We start from the raw sequence: 20,748 nt of genomic DNA on the forward strand, positions 1-20,748 counted from the left end.
ACCTGCACCAGGCCGCCAAACCCCAGGGGCCGCCACGCCAATATATATCCTTAGATACATATTTGCGTGGCGGCCCCTGGCAGGGATTTGGCGGCCTCGGGCCCCCTACCTACACTGCCTGCTCAGGGCCTCCGTGAGCCTAGAGCCGGCCCTGCTCACAGAGACCTGGCTGAACCCCGCTCCTACACCAGGCATCGCCATTGTCATCCCTGACGGCTACAAGATCATTTATCAAGAACGAATCATCAAACACGGAGGTAGAATCACCATCATCTACAAGGACACCATCTGCTGCAAAACCTCCTCAGACGACCCAACCTTGATAATGGAACACCTCAACTTCCAACTCCACACTCACTGCAAAAGCCCCATTAGAGTCACCCTTGCCTACAAACCACCAGGACCACACCCCAGCTTCTGTAATGCCATCCTGGACCTCATCGCCCCAATCGCAATCAATCAATCAATCAATCAATCATATCATTTGTAAAGCACACTACTCACCCGTGAGGGTCTCAAGGCGCTGGGGTGGGGAATGCTGCTACTGCTTGAATAGCCAGCTCCGGGTACTATGTCTTCCTTGGTAACCTAAACTTCCATCTCAAAGAACCTAGCAACGTCAACACCACTGACCTGCTGAAGCGCACAAACTACATCGGCCTCAAGCAGCTTGTCACTGACTACACCCACATCGCAGGACACACGCTCAACCCCATCTTCACCTCCAAGGACAGAGTAAAGTAGAGCCACGCCACACAACTCACCTGGTCCGATCACTTTAGTGTCCCCTTCCCTAGGCTCCATACCCGACCCAGAACAAGCAGCTAAAAACTTCTCTCAGTGGATCACAGAATGCGCTGACACAATTGATCCTGGGAAGTTCAAAGAACCAACCAAAAGAGCCAGCTGGTGCATCGAGGAACTGCAATCTGCCAAGTGCAACTTCCAGCATTTGGAAAGGAAGTAGCACACCATCAAAAAGTCGGAAGACTGCACCCCCTTGAGAGCAGCATTCAACTAGTACCTTTACCACCTGAAAAAAAGAAAAATGCCCCAGCAGACTGGATTGAAGCCAGCACCAACCACAGCAAGGAACTCTTCACCTTCGTGAAGGAGTTCTCAAACCCTGCTGCCACAGAGAATTACATTTCACCCTCCCAGGAACTGTGCAACAACCTTACTGACTTCTTACATGCACAAAATCTCAGCCATCTAACAAAACTTTGAATGCCAACCCTCTGCCGTTGACAGCATCAACCAGATCACACCCACGAACACAAACTCTGAATACTTGCTCACCCACTGGGACTGCCTCACCACACAAGACACTATCTCCATCATGAACTCGGTGCACTCGGGAGCACCCACAGACCCCTGCCCCTACCACGTCTTCAACCTCGGAAGCAAGGCAATCAGTGATGAGATCAGGAACATCCTGAACACTTCCATCACCTTGGCCTCCTTCCCTAAGGACTGGAAACACACTAAGTGAGGCCCCTCCTGAAAATCCATCTGCCAACGTAGCCAAATGAAAGAACTACCAGACCATCTCTCTGCTCGCCTATCCAGCAACAGTCATTGAGAAAGTGATAAACGAGCAACTTACCAACACCTAGACCTCTCCCAATCTGGATTTCAAGTTGACCACTGCACCGAGACGGCCCTGATCACAGCCACCGATGACGGATGTATGACGTTATAACGCATACTTTTACTCCGCAGACCATTACAACGCGACTTTTACTCCGCATACCGTTACAACGCATAGCGCCTTGGGGCGCTGGATAGTGGTAAGTATAATTTACTATTCTAACTCCAGTCCCCGTGGACCCTAGGGAAGGTGTTGGATAGTAAATTATACTTATCCCCTATCCTGGAGCGCCCCCCAGCGCAATGCGTTGTAATGGTATGCGGAGTAATGGTCGCGTTGTAATGGGTCTGCGGAGTAAAAGATCCGTTGTAACGGGTGTATACCCCGATGACATCAGGGCCGTCCTGGATTTCAGAGAAATGGCAGCCCTCATCCTCCTAGAGCTACCAGCCATGTTTGACACCCTCTCCTATCAAATCCTGATCAACCTACTACACCAAATTATCTTCTTGTGGATTACCTCCAACCTCACAGGTAGAACCCTGAGGATCTGTCTCCCACCATTCACCTCGGAGTCCAAGAAGAATATCAGTGGTGTCCCCACAAGGATGGTCCCTCAGCCCCACCCTCTTGAACATCTACATGACCACCCTGGCTGACACAGTCCGATCACATGGACTCAACATTATCTCCTATGCCGACGACACCCAGCTCATCCTATCACTGTCTTAAGACCCCTACAGCACCAAAGAAAATTCCACAGATGCATGATGAATGTCGCTAACTGAATAAAGGACAACTGTCTCAAACTCAGCACGGACAAGATCGAAGTCCTCATCTTTGGGAACAACACCTCGCCATGGTGCTCCACAGAAATCTGCCCACCCACTGCCCCAACAGACCACACCTGCAAACTCTGCATCATCCTGGACAGCAAGCTATCTATGAAGTAACATGTCAACGCAGTCTCATCGGCCTGTTTCCATACCCTTTGACTGCTCTGCAAAATCTTCAGGTGGCTCCCAGTCAATGCTAGAAGGACCTCATCAGGCCCAGCAGATTGGACTACGGAAACATACTCTACTCAGGAATCCATGCATGCCTCCTGAAGGGACTCCAGGCAATAAAACCTCAGCGGCAAGACTCATCCTCGACCTTCCTAGATGGTCCAACATCACACGCCACCTCAAGAAACGACACTGGCTCCTGACCGATTAGAGATGCCAGTTCAAGATGCTGACTAACGTACAAGGCCCTGTACAAAGAAGGCCCAGCATACATCAACAAAAGCATGACCTTCCACCAACTGGCCATACACCTTTGATCTGTTTCCCTCTGCCTTGCAGACACCCCACGGATCCACCAAACCTCCAGTGGAGGACGCTCCTTCTCGTATCTAGCAGCGAAGGCAAGAAACTCAGGCCTGCTTCTCAGGACTCCACTGCCGCTCTAGCAATTCAGGAAAGAACTCAAAACCTGAATGTTCCAATGAAGAACCACCATGCAGTAGCCATCAACTCCAGCGCATCAAGACTCTCACAGGAGATTTACTGTGCATTATAAATGTTTAACTGATTAAGTGATTGAATACATCTAGAGTTGTACACCAACTGCATTTCATGAAACTGAATTAAATGCATTTATCCAGTTTTGTTGTTTACCTTGTTATCACCATGTGCTACATTGTACTTCTGACAGTTCTTGATTTACTACTAAATATGCGAAACTCTGTTCTCCAATTTGTATTTTTGACTTCCCAGTGATAAGTGCTCCCAGCTGTATTTTCCCTAACAGTATTTCCATATTGTTAGCGATAATACATAATATGAATATCATCTGCTGGTATTCAATGTGCTGCATTTATCTCGGTGGAGCTGTACTTTGCCACAAACTTTTATTTGATGTAATAATGCCTATGTCTGGTATGTGGTGCGTATGAGGGCGTTTAGCAGTGCGATTGCGAAGATTAACATGCAGAGGTCTGGTCAGTGGAAGGCTGCAATCATTAAAATCTGTTGAAAGCTTATAGTAAAGTAGTAGGTGGCTCCGGTGGTCTGTGGACTAACACATCCCTGCAGGGGTTTGTGTTTGACCTCCTGTTCAGAGGTTTGAGTCCAAGTCAGGGGCGGCTGGCACGGATCAAAGGTAGAGGGGGAAGGAGCGGCTATTAAAAAAACCTAAAAAAACCCCACCTTTTTGCCGCTTCCTCGCCGCGTCTCTCCTCCGTAGTCCTTCTCTCGCTCAGCAATAGGAAGTACACCCTTAGCCTTAGCAGCGTTGTGATTGGTCTGAACACCGTGTTTTGGCGCTCAGACGCTGACTGGAGGCCTGGGCATGTTCTCCACGTAGGTTGCTGACAACATGCGAAGTGTGCAAGCAGGGGCGGTCTTAGGTATGTGCAAGCTGTGCACCTGCACAGGGCCACCAAACCCCAGGGGCCACCACGCCAATATATATCCTTAATATAATCCTCTGAGGATGGATACATATTTGCGTGGCGGCCCCTGGCAGGGATTTGGCGGCCTCCAGCTCTGTTCCACTTCCAAACACACTGACCCCCCTCCCCCCACCCCCACCCACGCCCCTCCTCTTTACTGGCCTCCGCGCTCCGCCCCACCGACCCCCTCTTCCGGGGCCCCCTACCTACGCTCCCTGCCCAGGGCAACCATGAGCCTTGAGCCGGCCCTGGTGCAAGACTGTTTTGGGCGGCCCAAGAGGGCCGTTCAAGCAGTCTTTGCGCACTTCAGGAGGGTGCTACCACTCCTCCCCTGCCCCCGCCCCATCACGCAAAGCTGTGGGCAGAAGTAAGAGAGAATAAAATGATTATAACTCAAGTTATTATCATTTTATTTTCTCTGTGGTTTCACTGCCAAAAATGCAGTGGGGCGACTCTCTTTCACCTTAGCCCCAGTGGGTCCAATCGGTCGATTAAATGAGTACCAATGAGTTATGCAAAAACAAACATCTGTTATTTCAGGCCCAAGATACCCTCTGAGGAGGAGGTGCGCTTTTAATACAGCTTGTAGACAGCGTGTCCAGTCTAAAATGTGAACTCGCCTTGCTAAGGAAAAATTGTCCACTGTTTACCTTTTCTTAGCAACAGCAGAAGACTGCACAAAATGTCGGCATACAGCACCCAGAGTCTCTGCAGAGAGAAACGAACCTTTTCGTTGTAGCATGAGAAAGGAGGGAGGGGAACATTAGAAGGTGAGCTAAAGTGTCTTCCAAGCGTCACTGTTCGGCTGATTAAAATGCACTGTTTGTTTTACTTAAGCACAACAGTCATAGAGTTACAGGGCAGTGAGCTAGAAAATAGCATTTGCAGTAACAACAGTCCCTTCGCCAATTTCTGTGACCTTTCCAAACCTAATTATTTCACACTTTGCGGCTTGCTTAGAATTGGCAGAGAAGAGACAGCCGAAGGGAAAGGGATGAGAGGGGAACGGCAGAGAGAGCGCAGCGGTGAATAAGGGACAGAGGGTGAGTGAGGGACCGTGACGGCCGCACTGGAGGGGCAGTATGACAGGCAGACAGAGAATACTTTAAGAAAGCATTCTCACTGCACCTTCGTACAGCAAATTATGAACAGATTATTTTTCACTTTAGGGCATATTTCTAATGCCCTGGTAATCCTAATGTGGCCGGCAACGCAAATTTGGCGCAAAGTGTCAGCAAACATGGACCTCTTTTTTTTGGACTAGTTCACCTTACTCACTGACAAATTTTTTTGCTCTCAGATTTTTTTTTACTCACGACATGACGTTAACCCCACCTTCTCAGTTTTTACCGGTTACAGGTGGATTACAAAGTGGCCTACTAATTGGACCACAAATCTGCACCCAGGATGTGGGGACAAATGAGTCCTGGTTTAAAGATATTGAGCACCAGTATAAAAGAATAGGTTTTTCACACAGATTCCTATATTTTTTCCACAGTTTCAGTGCGGTTTCTCAAAAGAATACTTCGCCTGCTTTGAATATTTTGCTATCCAACAAACCTTGTTGTTCTGGTGGAGTTAGTAACTTACGTTGCTTTTAAAGGCCTTGCCTGGCGAATGCAGCGCGAAGCGCTGCACCAGCGAGGAGTATTGTCACTGAGTTGCCTCTCATGCGAGACAAGAGATGGGCATGCGCAAGAGACGGACTGGAAATGTGGACGTGCGCGTGAACAGGAGATGTTCACGTGCGAAGGGCTCAGCTCGCTACCTCCCTCCCTGTCTACGCGCACGCAGGACAGAAGATATGCACGCGCGCATCGCGCGCTTTCACTCCCTCCCCCCTAACCCCCCCTCCCCGTCGGCTCCACGGAAAAAGCTTGTTCGCTAAGTACTCGAGAAGTGTACCCTGTGACTGGACAAAAGAAAGAGAATTCCAAATCTTTTAAATTAACATCTGCGTCGGACAAACTTGTGCAAGCCCCATGGAAGGAAGGGGGGAATACACTACTTTTCTGGCAGCAGGTAGGAGAGCGCGTTCCTGCTCTATCAGACCTGCCCCTAAAACACGCGACAGCAGGAAGTCAGAGCGGGGTAATGTTCGCCACGCCAAGCCCCTCCTCTGTGCGTTGACACCGCCGCTCCCTGGGCCGTCCTCGCCAGTTGGATGTACCCTTTCCACTGGCAGGTGGTGGCGCCGGTTCTTTGTGCGGGGACAGCTCGCCTCGGACGTCAGTGGGCCCCCGGCTTCATGTACTCTGCTGCCTGCAAGAGCTGCGAGGAGGGGCGCGCGCAGGCGACCAACCTAAGGCGAGGAGTCCCGGCGACACCGCGGGCAGGATGGCTGAGTCTGACAGGAGGATCGTGGAGGCTCACGACAAGGCATGCCGGATAACCACACTTCCCAGCAGTGAGACGCCATGGTGAATGTGTCCTGCAAGCCCCTCCCCTGTCCCAACTCCTCTGCCTCCTCAGAGAGGGGCAGGCACCGTAGCACCACCCTGATCCCGCACAGCTGACTTCAGGCATGTCACCTGTTTTAAGGTTCACGTGACGGGACCGGATTTAGGAATTTTAGTTTATGTGGCCAGGTTTGGGAATGAATGTAATGTTTTGGAATCTAGAGACACTGGCAGTAATTTTGTTATGCCATGTTTTTGTGAGCGCCGAACAACTGGTGGATAGGTTTGTATACGGTTCTTCATCCCGATGAGGCATGCGGATTGGTTTGTGCATAGTTCATATGATATGAGTTTTTGAGTTTTATCACTCTTTAATTAGGTTTTAGGAGAACAAAATAAATAACACATTATTGACAAAAATATGGAAATGTATGATAAAAATCTTGAATATAATAAATTAGGGAAAATCAAAGGATATCGAAAATAGTAAATTAAAGATAAGGAAAAAAGTAAAGGAAGAAAAAGAGAAGAGAAAACAGATCAACAGAGAGAAAAAGAGTTTGACGATGAGTGTGAATAAAAGAGTGTTGTTAGAGGTAACCAGAGTATATCAGATTTCATTTTTTATTGTTGCATTTTGAAGGTAAGTCGCTATGTCACGGTAGGCCGAACGCCTGTTTTAATTTTTTTTTAATATATATGTGACGTGTCTAAAGTTTCAAACATATAACTCGGAATTTCTCTGACTGAATGCATAGAACTCTTGAAAGGCCATTTCGGAAACAGTGAGAGTCTTGTTCTGTCTAAAGTTCATACATTAAATCTGAGAAATTATGAGTTATTTGTTTGAACTTTAGACATACTACCACCCCCTCCCCCAAAACAAAAACAGGCTCTTGGCCCATGATGACACGGCCTCGAGGTGCAAGTGGATAGGTTTGGGAAAACTGTACGTGTTTTTGAACCTCAAGCGTCAAACTTTAATTTGGAATATTACGGTGTTCAAATTGAAGTGACGCAGGAATAGATTGTCAGTAATTTCGCGATAGAGGCGTCTCCTCCACTAAGGGGGAGTGCACTGCTCCACTGCTCCTTGAGCAGTGCAAAAAGGAAAAATAAAATGATAACAACACAATGTTATTATCATTTTATTTTCCCATAGCTAGGCAGGTTTGTTTACCTTACTGGGCGAACTGTTGTCACAGCCAGCAGGGGAGCAGTGGTTGGTGCCCTAAAGTGCGCATGACGGTTTGGCTGGCCATCTTGGGTCGGCCAAATAGATATGCACACTTAGCATTTCTCCACACTGCTGTATTGCACAGCCTTGTGGAGAACATGCACAGGCACCCACACCCTGTCTGAATGCCCAACCAGGCTGCTCAGTCCAATCACAACACTGATCAACACTGCTGTCATGCTGGTGACAGCCGCTTGTTAATTGGATTAGGGGAGTCTGGGAGCCTGTGTGTGTATGTGCATCAACAGAAGAGTATGGAGGAGAGGTGGCGGCTGGCAGCCAGGTAGGTCAATTTTTTTCCACCTACCCACCCCGCCTCACCCCTAGTATTCCGTGACAACCGCCACTAGTTTAACGCAGTCCCTGCGCAGTGTCGTGGTGGCATTGACTTTCCAATGCAAAACAGGATTTGCAATGTGAAGTTGGGCAAAGTAACACAAAGTAGAGCTACTGTGCGCTAAGGGGTTGTTCCATGGGTTGTAAGTGGGTGGTTCCTTGCTACCAGCCCATGAGTCTGATGCAAATCCATATCTACTAACAATTGTAGACAGGCATTTGTGCTAAAACCTTACACCTCCTCGATGGAGGCATAATGGAGAAGACATTTTTTTATTTCTCCATCCTTTCCAAACTTTGCATGTGAACATCACATACAGCACACATACAAACTGTGAAAAGTCTTAAAGCATAATTTTTGTAGTGTAATGTTCTCCTTCCAGTACAAACAAATGATTGGCAGAACGTACACACCCGTACACTGTGGTGCAAAGGTGTGTGAGTTAGCGCAGGGCAGCCTAAGGTGAACCAGTGGTGGGGGAGAGAAAATCTGTGCCATATGTACTAACATCTTACCCTCGCCCAGGGTTGGATTGGTATTCAAAATCGGCCCGGGCACCCTAAAAGAAAGTAGCCCACATTTGCATATTGCCTTTTCTCAAAACACTGCTTCGGTGAAATTGTATTTAAAAAAGGGAGGGGGAATACACAAAAATGCACGGATTTGTTTACATTGGTGACTGAAAACAAGTGAGGCCACTATTGCTCAGTCCCTCTGCCCCCACTAGGTATGCATACATTAATGCACCGGCCCTGTGAGAGAAAGAAAGTGACACCTCTGCTTGTTGCTAAACGTGAGGTAATGAGCGCCCATCTGTCTCCAGAAAGGCCACTCAGAAACTCACTGGGCTGCTGGCTGTATCCGAACATCAGCGACACTGCCCAAAACTTCCCCACAGAGTACTCCAAAAAGCAGCCCACAGTTGGAACTCAGCATCGGCCCCTCGGGCATTGCCCGAGTGCCGGCGTTACCAATCCGACGCTGCACTCTCCCTTTGACGTGAGAGAGTGCACCAAATTTGGTTGTTGTACTACTGCTTTGCAACAAATTTAAGTAAATTTCCTCCAGAGAATGCAAGATAGGGAATAATGGGACTTCAATGAGAATGTAGAAATTGCTACAGGCTGCGGTAGTAATAAACAGAGGAAGTTCAAAATAGGGGACAGTGGGAAGGTAGGAGTGTGTTTTCATGAATGCGATTAGACGCAGAGTAGTGAGAAGAAGAGGGTTTTCAAATAGTGAAATTTTGAGAGTGCGGTGAGAGACAGCCGCGAAAATATAGGAGAAAGAAGGTCATAGTGCGATATGATAAAAAGTGCTGCATTAGAGAGATCTATCAGAAAATGACTGATTATAAAACATTAAATAAGGAGACAGTATAAGAGACCCATCACATTAGGATAAAGGTCAGAGAGAACTCTGAAAACAACACATCAGCCTGTCAAACATGCACAACTAATGGACCAGCTTCTTACTCTGCCACCAGAAGTGCTATAGGGGTCTTTCCGGGGTTAGTAAAGAGCTATGCAAATCCTTCAATAAATCACTGGTAGAGAGAGGGCAAAAGAGAGAATGTACACAGAAGCAGAGGATATCCTTTCAAGAAACATTATGGACTTTGAGATAGAGCTTAAAATAGTGGTCACTTTGGGGAGAAAGTGAAGAACTGTGAAAGAGGGTTACAGGAACTATCTGAAGGTGTACTGATGAAAGGCGAGAGGTAATTGAGAGAAACAAGAAAGCAAACTATGGGACAAAGGGAAACAGTAAGAGTATATATGGAGTGGGATACAGAGCAGATTGAGAAGAGAGAATTTAAGATTTTGAAAATAGGAAGATACAGAGATGTCGCAATAGAAGCTAGAGAGACAGTGGACAGAGGAGGTGAATGCCGAGTAAATTGTAGAAAGATAATTAAGAGCGAGAAGGCATAGGCAAACTTTTGGAGAGGAACAAGCATGAATAACTATAGGCACAGCCAACAGGTGTTGCTGTGACTTCTGGTACAATGGTATTTTTATTTTTTTAATGCAAATTCCCAAAAATAAATCAAAAACGCACCTCCAGCTAAACATAGTGGCCATATGCTTTCAATAAAATGATTCAATTAATAAAAATAATCATTTTATATCATTTTAATTGACCAATACAGACATCTCGTAGCCAGTAGGTGAACGTAGAACAGGCAATTTTACACTGGGGACATAAGGCCTCATTTTGTTGTCGGTGGCACCGGCACGGACCTGCCATGGGTGGCGGTCCCACCGAATTCGAGGCCATAGGTCTGACTACTGCATTATGATGCAGACGGCCGGATCGTAGCAATCTGGGGGACAGACCGTCACCTCTGACAGGCTCAAGGAGCACATCGTGATGGCGGTCTGTAACTAATGCCCTACAATGGAGGAGGTGCCTGTGCATCTAGGGATTAAGATGTCTATTTTCCACAGCCTTTTCATTGCAGTCCTACCACCATGAACCGCTGTCAGAAAGGCACTTTGGGGGCCCCAAGCAGGGCCTCCATACCTCATGGGCCACTGGTAAGTAGCCAGGGGGCATATGTGGTGCCCCCCAAACATCCATGCCTCGTATGCCAGGCACCATATGGCGCCTGGCACACGGTACATAGATGTTTGAAAGTGCCTGTTTGTATTGCGGCTTGTGCTGCAACCCTGTTCCTGGGCTGCAGCGCAAGCTGCAGTACAAAAGGCACATTCCATGCTACCATGCTGGCGGTCCTGTCTAATTGGGAAGGTGGAACCGCCAACTCATTGTCTGACGGACACCTGCCCGAAGCAATGGGGATTGGATGCTTGTCCGACTGCCTTCGTAATGAGGACCATAGACTAGTTTATTGTGAAGAGAATTAGTTAGACAGCGGGGAAGGGAGAAATTGGCAGCCAGTTGAAAGCCCAGTCGGGAGCTCCGAGCTCTCCAGGCATGAATACCTACAAGAAAGCTTAATTTATATGCCTGAATAAGAACACCAACAGAAACAAACAGCGGAACGGGTAAATATTGTACCGCTTTACCCGATACAGAATTCTTCTGAAGCCGTGGGTAAGGGAGTCCCAGATACCGAAGGACAGTGGTGACTCGCACAGGTAACGCTGTGAGGCGGTGAGGCAGGTGGGACGGGGCTGGGTGGTGGGGTAGTGTAATGTGACATCCAGCCCTGCCCCGCCTCACCGCCCCACAACATTACCTGTGCAAGGCGCCACTGCCGAAGGAGTAAGAATAATGACTGAGAATTGGTTTGAGTCACTAATAATAGAAATGAGGGCGAATTTTGTCACATCTGAAAGGAACCAAACAGAGCTACAGGAGACCTGTGGATCTCTAGAGTGCAAAAAGAATATCTTAATGGAACGGGTGGCTACAGTTGAAACATCCCTAATGGCTCTAGAAAAGGAATTTGAGGCTAATCAATCAGAAATCCAATCTTTGAAGATAAATGATAAGGACCTCAGGGAGAAAATTGAATCCTTAGAAAACCAGGCAAAAGGAAATAACCTGAGAATCCTGGATATCCCAGAGGAAAGACTGGATATGAAGGAATTCATAATAGAGTTACTCCAGGAACACCTCCCAGGGATAAAAATGACAGACCTAGCCAAGGATATACAAAGGGTCCACCGAGACCCCTTTGGAAAACGAAAACAGAGAAAAAATCCCTGGAGAATCCTGATCAAATTTAAGACATAATTATTGAAAGAAAAAATATTAAGCTGGCAATTTCACTATGAACGACTGGGTTTTCAGAATCCGATCCAATATTTCTAAGGCTACTCACGATAGGCAATGGGAGCTAGGACAGCATATATGGAAGTTAAGATCTTTGGGGGCAATGGTCCAAATGCGCTTTCCGAGCAACTTAAGAATCATGTGGAGAAACAAAAAGCACAATATAAGAGACCCTAAGGAAGTGGCGTCACTTATCGAAGAGATGAAAAAACATCAGGAGTAAGATTACGGATAAAGATCAGCCTGGAGAGCAGTGAGCTCTAAAGGGCGAAATGTGTCGCTCAGAAGAGTAGAAGGGGAGGTTTTTCCCAGAGAGGGGAAGGGGAAAAAAGTGGGGCTTAGACAGAGAACCAGTTTCAAAAGAGCACAAAAGGGGTGAGGGAGCATAAGGGGAGAAAAGGAAGGAAAGAAATTCTGATTTGTGCATATTTGTGGAGAATTAGATCAGTAGAATGGCAGAGGGACCTCTGTTTCGATCCAAAAAAGGTTGATGTCAATTAAGCATCAAATGGATTTAACCAGATCCATCTACTCAGTGTGAGTGACTAACTCTTATCCAAAAGATAAATAAACTAGATCGGGGTGGGAGGCAAAGTGAAAGAACAAACTTTTGGGATATCTGGTAACATAGACAGTCTACACAGGTCTGAAATATTGTTAGAACTCCCGGTTGCCCTATAATTTAGCAATATAGCAATAAGGCAGCAAACAAAGGTCTTGCATTGTTGGCCACAGATGACGATCTCCCCGAGTCAAAAGGAACGGGAATAAAATAGGATCCTGCAGGAGGAGTTGGTTTACTACATACCCCCACAAAACAATGTATGGATCCGAGATGGAACAGATAGATACTGTGACCCCCCGACACCTCCTACTTCTAATCTTATTGCATTGTGAGAAAAAAAAAAGTAGAGAATTAGTTGAATCACTGCGATTGAATGTATGTATCAGGAAGAGAAATGACAGTGTATTTCATAGGATTGTTTTATTTACCTTAGAACAGTTTAACGTGAATTTGAGCAGTGGCGTCTGCTGCCAATCAGGATCGGTAGGGTGGCGGGGGTGTCGAGAGGGGAAAGGGGACAAAGCAGAGTGTCTCCCATTGCCGGCCGCCTTGCTGCTCCTGCTCCTCCTCCGGAAGTGGATCGGTCTGGAGATACAGGCTCTGCACCCAATCCAGACGCTGCTCCTTATAACATGAGAGCAGCGACTGGATTGGTCTGAGCAGCCTTGTTTGCCACTCGGATGGTATGTGGGAGCCTGTGGGGTTTCTCCAACTCAGCGGTGAAACATATCTGCGTTGGAGAAACATAAGTGCTCATGTCTGTTTGCCGGCCTTAGACGACCAGCCAAAAATGACATGCGCACTTATAAGTGCATAGCACTAATCCCTGCAAGGGCCCATGCCGCCCCTTCTGTCAGACGTAAGCAGCCCAGAAAGAGATAAATAAAATGATATTAACAATGTGTTATTATTGTTTTATTTATTATCTGCTGATAGTGAAGCAACGCTCCTCCACCATTGCGGAGGAGCCATCTCTGAACTTGAGGCAATGTCAATGTCGTGTTTAAAATGTAATATTATATTATGCATACCTGATGCCAGTGTACATTTAGATATTATTGACTGCTCAAATAAGGATATATTTAGTGTCATTGTTTCCTTCATGCATTTAGTACTACGGATGAACATTTTTTATGCAGTTATATTATGGACAAACTCAACCAGAAGATATTGGAGCACTTTACATGGGCCCCAGTCACATTACTCAAGGTCACATTCATATTTTAGGCACTGGGTGAATAAGTGAGTTTCCTAGAATCACAGGATTTTGAGCCAATGCTGGAATTTGAACTTGGTTTCCTAGTTCCCAAATTGGCAGCTCTGGTCGTAATGCACAGAATGTTACTGGTGCCTGGAATACAAAAATGTATTCCAAATAGAATATGTGCTTCATGTAATCTAGGGGTTTAGGATTTTGACCATGTTATGTTTAACTGTCCCGCATTGCACTTTATGCACCAGTCATTTTTAAGGCCCCTTTTTATTAGATAGAATATCTCATCTGTAGATAATATCTCTTATAAATGAAATGTCTTCTTTTAAAATGTTAAACAATTTTAAAGGTTTTTTAGATTTCTATTAATATAGAAGACTTTGTTTTGTGTATTGATGCTATGTTTGTGGATCTCATTGCAGATCCAAATTTCATAGAAATAAATAAATCATTGTTATGACTAGTATAGGACACCTTTTAGTTTTAGTGGACATCATATGAAAATGTGTTTTTTATTGGCATAAAGAAAAGGTACTATCTGCATTGAATTATTTAATCCTGAAGACTAAGGGCCAGATTTCTCATACTAAATTGCGATCGCAATTTAGCTGTGTGCAAAGTAGGTAAGCAAAAACCTACTCTCAAAATATGGAGGCCCTAAATATGCGATTCCCTATTTTGCGTATGCATTTAGAGAATCGCAATTTGCAATACTCTAAATGCTATTCTAATAGACATCGCAAATTGCGACATTGCTGTAAGGAATCGCTAATTACCACCAACTTCAAGTTGGTGGTAAATTGTGATTTCCTCGAAATAAACACTTTTTTGCTTTTTTCATGTGGCACACATTCATGCCCTTAGGGCATGGATGTGTGCCACATGTGCACACATGCACATTTCAGGGGTGCAACAGGGTGTCCTTTTGGAACTCTTGCGCCCTTGAAAATGCGTGCGCAATTCCCATGGGCCTCTTTGAATGGGAAGCCGTGACACATGTATGAACGTACAGGCTTGCGAGTACCTAATAGCGATTTGGTGAAAATCACTATTAAGGACTCGCAAACGGCTATTTAGGTAGGTTTCACATTTAAAATAGCGATTCCTACGCATTCCTTATTTGCGAATCGCAAATTGCGAGTCGCTAATAAGGAATGGCTTCCCATTCATTTCTATGGGCAAAGAGGCCCATAGGAATGAATGGGAATTGCGATCGCAATTTGTGAGTACCCAATATGTATTTGCAAATTGCGCACGCAATTTCAAGGGTGCAAGGGTTCCAAAAGGACACCCTGTTGCACCCCTGAAATGAGCATGTGTGCACATGTGGCGCACATACATGCCCTAAGGGCATGTAAGAATTCCACGAGGAACTTTGAAAAAAGCAAAATAGTGTTTTTTTAGGAAATCCCAAATTACCACCATCTTGAAGTTGGTGGTAATTTGCGATTCCTTACAGCAATATCGCAATTTGCGATGTCTATTAGAATAGTATTTAGGGAATCGCAAATCGCAATTCTCTAAATGCATGCGCAAAATAGGCAATTGCAAATTTTTCGATTCCTTATTTCGCGAGTAGGTTTTTGCTTACCTACATTGCACACAACTAAATTGTGTACTATGTCGTTCCCAGGGCAGTGCCTATGAAATAGGCACTGCAATGGGACTGTCAAAGGCAGTATCTGCATGGCATGGACTGCTGCAGTCTATGCCGTGCAGGTACTGGTGTGCATGCACACAGGGGGGCACATGTTGTGCCCCCCTGTGTGCATCCACATGGCATGAGGCACAAGGTCGGACCACCCTGAAAAGTGTGGTGGTGAGAACCTCGTAATATGCTTGGCGGGGCCGCAGCAGCCCCACCAAGTATATTACGGCCTCACGACTGCCATGCAACCACCAGGGAACTGCGGTTGCAGTGGGTGAGGCGGTCAGAGGATGGCTGACCGCCCTAGTCATAAAAGGGCAGTCTGGAGACCACCACCATGAGTCTGGCAGTCCAAGGACTGCTAGACTCATAATAAGCACTATAGTTAGCCACAAAAGAATGACTCAAAGATATGAAAAGGAGTAGAAAAGAAAAAGGAATTCATGGAGTATAATATTGACCCACCAGCCCTGGCAGTGAAGTGTACTCCTTAGACAGATGTGCACATGCAATCCTGTATTATGCTGTCACTCACAGTGCTAGATGGCTTATGGCTAAAGACGGCTGACCCATTTCCCATGCTAAAAATGGATACAAGCAAAATGTGAAAGAAAACATGAGCAGACTAATGATGAAAAGGGATGACCCAAATCCCCTCTGATTATGTATATATGCATATATATTGTTATTTATGTTTTTTTATTAAATGCAGCTGATGGTCAGCTTTAGCTGCCTCTAGACCAGATGCAAAAAAGAAGGGACATTGAGTGTAGACGACGAGATGTAGGGAAAGTAGTAAGAGTCAGCTGGAATGAAAAGAAGGTGTAGATGGACATGAGATACAGGCAATACAACTGCAATAGAAGGAGTAGAGGTTTAGGAATGAGTGAATCAGAAAGTAAATTGTTGAACTCTACGTAATGGACAGCATTTAGGACGGATGGACCAAAGGAGTATAGGTAGAGCACCAATACGAAAAGTAAGAGCAAGTGCAGCATAGAAGTAGAGAAAACCCTGAGGCAAACTATGGGGGCAACTTGATAGCACATAGAGACAGAGGGTGTACAGCACAAGGGGTAGTGTTGGAAGATAAATGCAGAATTCAGATTAGGGAAATGAGAGTGGGAGACAGAGTGCAACATAGAGTATGGGCCTGTGGCAAAGAAAGCAAGAATGCGTATTGGGATAAAGGCATTGCTGTGGGAGTATGGATAGGAGAGCAGGGACAAGCGGGACCACCCAGGTGCAAAGAATAATGATCAGAGAGAGACGTGATTGAGAGGCAGAGGGATGTAGAATTAATGAGGAATGGGGGGGGAAAGAGGGTGTACACTAAATATCAAGCCAGAATAACAAGGGCAAAATGCTGAAAAGTAAGTGTAGATTTTCTATACCTAACTACACAAATATGCCCCTGGATTCTATACATATCTTCAAGGTATGTAGATGTGGAATTAGTCAATCTTTATTACCTCTGTTTGCACCTAGCTTTAAGTCTTATGTACTTTTTCATCATTATTCTTGGATCACAATATTCATGGTCTAGATATTCACTGGTACGATTCAGAAGAGTGGGCTGGATGCATAGATGTGTGAGACACTGGAGAGCTGATTCACAAAAATATCTCTGAACAATGAGCAGGGTAATTTACACATAGGTATGTGCATCATTTACAACTAATTGTGTATTCAAAGATATTTAATCTTACCAGTGCATAAATGAAAGCAGTGATGAAAACACCTAAAAGAGTGAGATAAATCGACAGGGAGTGTCTGATGGCATGGGATGGAATCAACTGGTATTCAATAACACCAACTACAGCCTTCCAGTAAAACTTTGGGCTCGGCTCTTATACTTTTACAAATAAAAGACTACTTTTAAAGTTAGGAATCACCTTTGGGGAGGGAATGTTCAGACATAACTGGATGTGATCTGCTTAGACGTGAGAAGAGATGTCAGAGCAGCTGAGGGTGGAGGCTAGTGGCAGCATGTAAATGCTGAAGAGTGGGAGCAAGAATATAACCTAAGGCACTCTTTGTTTGATTATAACAAGATTAGGGAAAAAGTCTGCCACTTTTATATGGTATCACTAGTTTCTTTGGTATGATATGATTTACCAAAATATTGTGGTACAGTTCACCATATGAAGGGTGATTGCAAATCAAGGAAGATGAGGGGGCATGAATCCCTTTTATCTAGAATGCGGATTGTGTCATGAACTACTTTAAGGTCTAGCTTGACAGCACAGCTGTCTGCTTACCTACTGTTACTAACTCTTTAAACTATACTTAGAAGGGGCATACATGCCTGGTTCATCATTCCTCAGTCAAGGAACTGTTTCCATTGGAATGCACGACTGACTGGTTTACATCTGAAAACGGCACTCAGTCATAGCACTGTTTGACACATTCAGTTCTCCTAATATGAATTCTATATATAAAAAAAAACTTTTTTCCTCTGGCATTATCAAAGCTAACAGACCTGTCTTTAATGTACTAAAAAGCATTGTGCATGTAACGCATGAAAGTAGCATCTGTGCATGTTTGTAAATTTAAGCCAGACTTTTGACAAAACTGTGTCTACAGTTATACACCCTGACGTGAATCATATCCCATTCAATATCCAAATGATTCCCTCCAATCTGATTAGGAAACTAAGGGGGAGAAAGTGAGGCAAAATGGCGCAAAATCTTTTTTTCCTAATTAACTTTCCAGCGCTAAATTTGTTTAAACATAAAAGTAATGTAAATTGCGCTGCTTCGCATTACTTTGCGCCATGGGGGGCTACCTAAGGTGGTGCAACCACCCAAGGTTTCTTTTGCTAATCCCAATTTACCCTAAAACAGTAGATTGGATTTAGCGTCAGAAAAATGTGCCCTTTTCAACTAGGCACAAGGAAGGAGAAATGCTTTCATTTCTCCTTCCTTTTCCGACTTTGCATGCGTGCTGCACTGTGCAGCACATATGCAAAGTGGGAAAAGCTTTGCATTGTGCCTAGCATAGTATTTTGTACAGGAAGAGTACCTTTCCTGTACAAAACCTATGCTACACTCATGCCCACACCCTAGGGCTACGGTGCTAAAGTGTGTGCATGGCACACAGCAGCTCAAATCAGCGCCGGCCAAGGGAAAGGGGAGGAAAGAGCCATATCTTTGAAAATATGGCACTCTCCTGCTCCCTCCCTGTCGCGGGGGCTGCGCTGCGTTGCATGGAGATTTTGTAAATCTCGCACCTAGTGTTAGCCTCAGATCTATGAGCAAGGAAAACGTACTAACTGTCTAACCATCACACCTTGAATTCGTAGTGACCAAATTTCACATCAAAGCAATGCTTCTTAATAGCAGATTACCAGTAAGAGATGAACTCTGACATAAACTAGACTTCCTGATCGTAACCAAAATTTGACTCAAGGACACCTCAGCACAATTCCTGGCTACGACATCATTGGAATGGATAGAGTAGTTAAAATCAGGGGTTGCATTGCATGCATCCATCGATCCAGTCTCTCTTTGAGACAGATACACTCGATGCAGGGATTCAAGACAAGGCCCTTGACTGGATCCACTCCTTCCTCTCCGGCAGAACGCAGTGGGTCAGACTCCCCCCTATCCTCTCGGACCCTACACCAACTTCCTGCAGAGTCCCCCAGGGTTCAACACTAGCCCTATGCTCTTCAACGTCTACATGGTCCCACTCGCCCCTATCGCCAGAACCTACGGATTCAACACTGTGCAGACGACTCCCAACTCATCCTTTCCCTATCCAACGAACCCAACACCGCCAGACACAATTTTCGAGAAGGCATGGAAGCTGTTGCCAAATGGATGAAAAACAGCTGCCTTCAACTAAACACCAACAAAACAGAAGTATTCATCATGGGTCCACACCCTGTTGCCTGGAACGACACCTGGTGGCCCCCTGCCCTCGGAAGTCCGCCCACCCCACGGACCACGCACGCAACCTGGGAATCATCCTGGACTCAGAACGCAAAATGGACTGCCAGATCAATGCCGTCTCATCCTACTGCTTCCACACCCTCCGCCTCCTACGCAAGATTTTCAAATTGATCCCCCTCGAACATAGAAAGTCCGTCACTCATGCCCTGGTCACCAGCAGACTTGACTACGGCAACGCAGTCTATGCCGGAATAAACAAAACCCTCACACGCAAGCTACAGAACATCCAGAACGCCGGCGCAAGACTAGTCCTTAACCTGCCAAGACACTTCCACATCTCCCAGCATCTAGGTACACTCCACTGGCTCCCCATCGAAGCTAGAGTCACCTTTAAGATACTCATCCAAGCTCACAAGGCCCTCCACGACACCATATCAGCATACCTGAACAGCCCACTCCAATTCCATGTACCCCAAAGGACCCTACAATCAGCCTAGCTCTCCTACACCGTGGTCCCCCGCACCAGAAAGACCAGATCAGGTAGCCGCTCCTCCTTCCATGCAGCCAAAGTTTGGAACGCCCTCCCTCTCCACCTCAGACAGACAACATCTCTCCCCATCTTCCAAAGAAACCTCAAAACTTGGCTCTTAGACAGACCCTCTCCTGGTGGACTGGAACCTGCGAATCCCCCCTTCCCAGCGCCATGAGACCCTCATGGGTGAGTAGTAGCTCTTAAAAAACACGTGATCGATCGATCGATTGATTGATTGATACACTCTGCACCGATGTCCTCCTACCAACACCTGGAACTGGAAATCATAAACAATGACAAGATAATATGTACAATCAACACAATCTACCACTCCCCCGGAGACAATCCTCTGTTCATCGAACAAATAATGGAGACCATATCAGTTAACGCTGACCAATTCCACAACGATATCTTTCTTGGGGGTTTCAACTTACATTGGAAAAACAAAAATGATCCATTAGTATGCACCTTCAAGACTTTCCTATCAAACCTGAACCTCACCCACTCTTGAAAAAAGCCTACACATAACAAAGGTTCCACCCTAGATCTTATTATAGCCAAAGACAACATTATACAACTTGAAAACATAGCACTTTGCGACTCGTCAGATCACCTCCTAATCTCCTTTAACATTATAGAAAAGGTGTTGATTAGACAAGCACAACCTCGTAAAAACAAACAATGATCTAGAGATCTGAGAAACATCAACATAAATGATCTTACCATCATGAGCAATAAACTTCTTCTTCCGACGCAAACATGACAAATCTGGATGAACTCACTGATCACTACTTTCACTCGATGACAAATATTTTCAACTCACTTGCTCCTTTGCGTCTCAAAAGAATCCCTAGCCAATATTCAAAACCTTGGTTCAACGGCTTCCTTAACGAGGAACGATCTAAACTTGGGTTTGATGAGAGACCTTGGTGAAATTCTCCTTCCCTCACTAACCTCAAAAAGCTATGGAAGACAGGAAATGCTTATAGCAAACAGATACACAGCGCCACATCTGATCACTTTAGGTTCCAGCATGCCAAGGCCAAAAAAAGACCAATAAATGTTTTCAAAATCATCTGTGACACTTAAGGACTCAATCTCAGGCAGTGAGTTTTCAGCTCAGTTCAATGAAAAAATAAGAAAGTTCGA

The 20,748-nt window shown here is 45.6% G+C and overlaps 1 long non-coding RNA gene across 1 annotated transcript in view; it reads right to left on the reverse strand.

Annotated features, from left to right (window-relative positions):
* LOC144767147 (uncharacterized) overlaps positions 1 to 20,748 on the reverse strand; it is a 277,694-nt gene that overhangs the window by 232,600 nt on the left and 24,346 nt on the right. The gene's annotated exons all lie outside the window — the stretch shown is intronic.

The sequence above is a fragment of the Lissotriton helveticus genome, chromosome 7, assembly GCF_964261635.1.
Source record: "Lissotriton helveticus chromosome 7, aLisHel1.1, whole genome shotgun sequence".
Taxonomy (NCBI): Eukaryota; Metazoa; Chordata; class Amphibia; order Caudata; family Salamandridae; genus Lissotriton; species Lissotriton helveticus.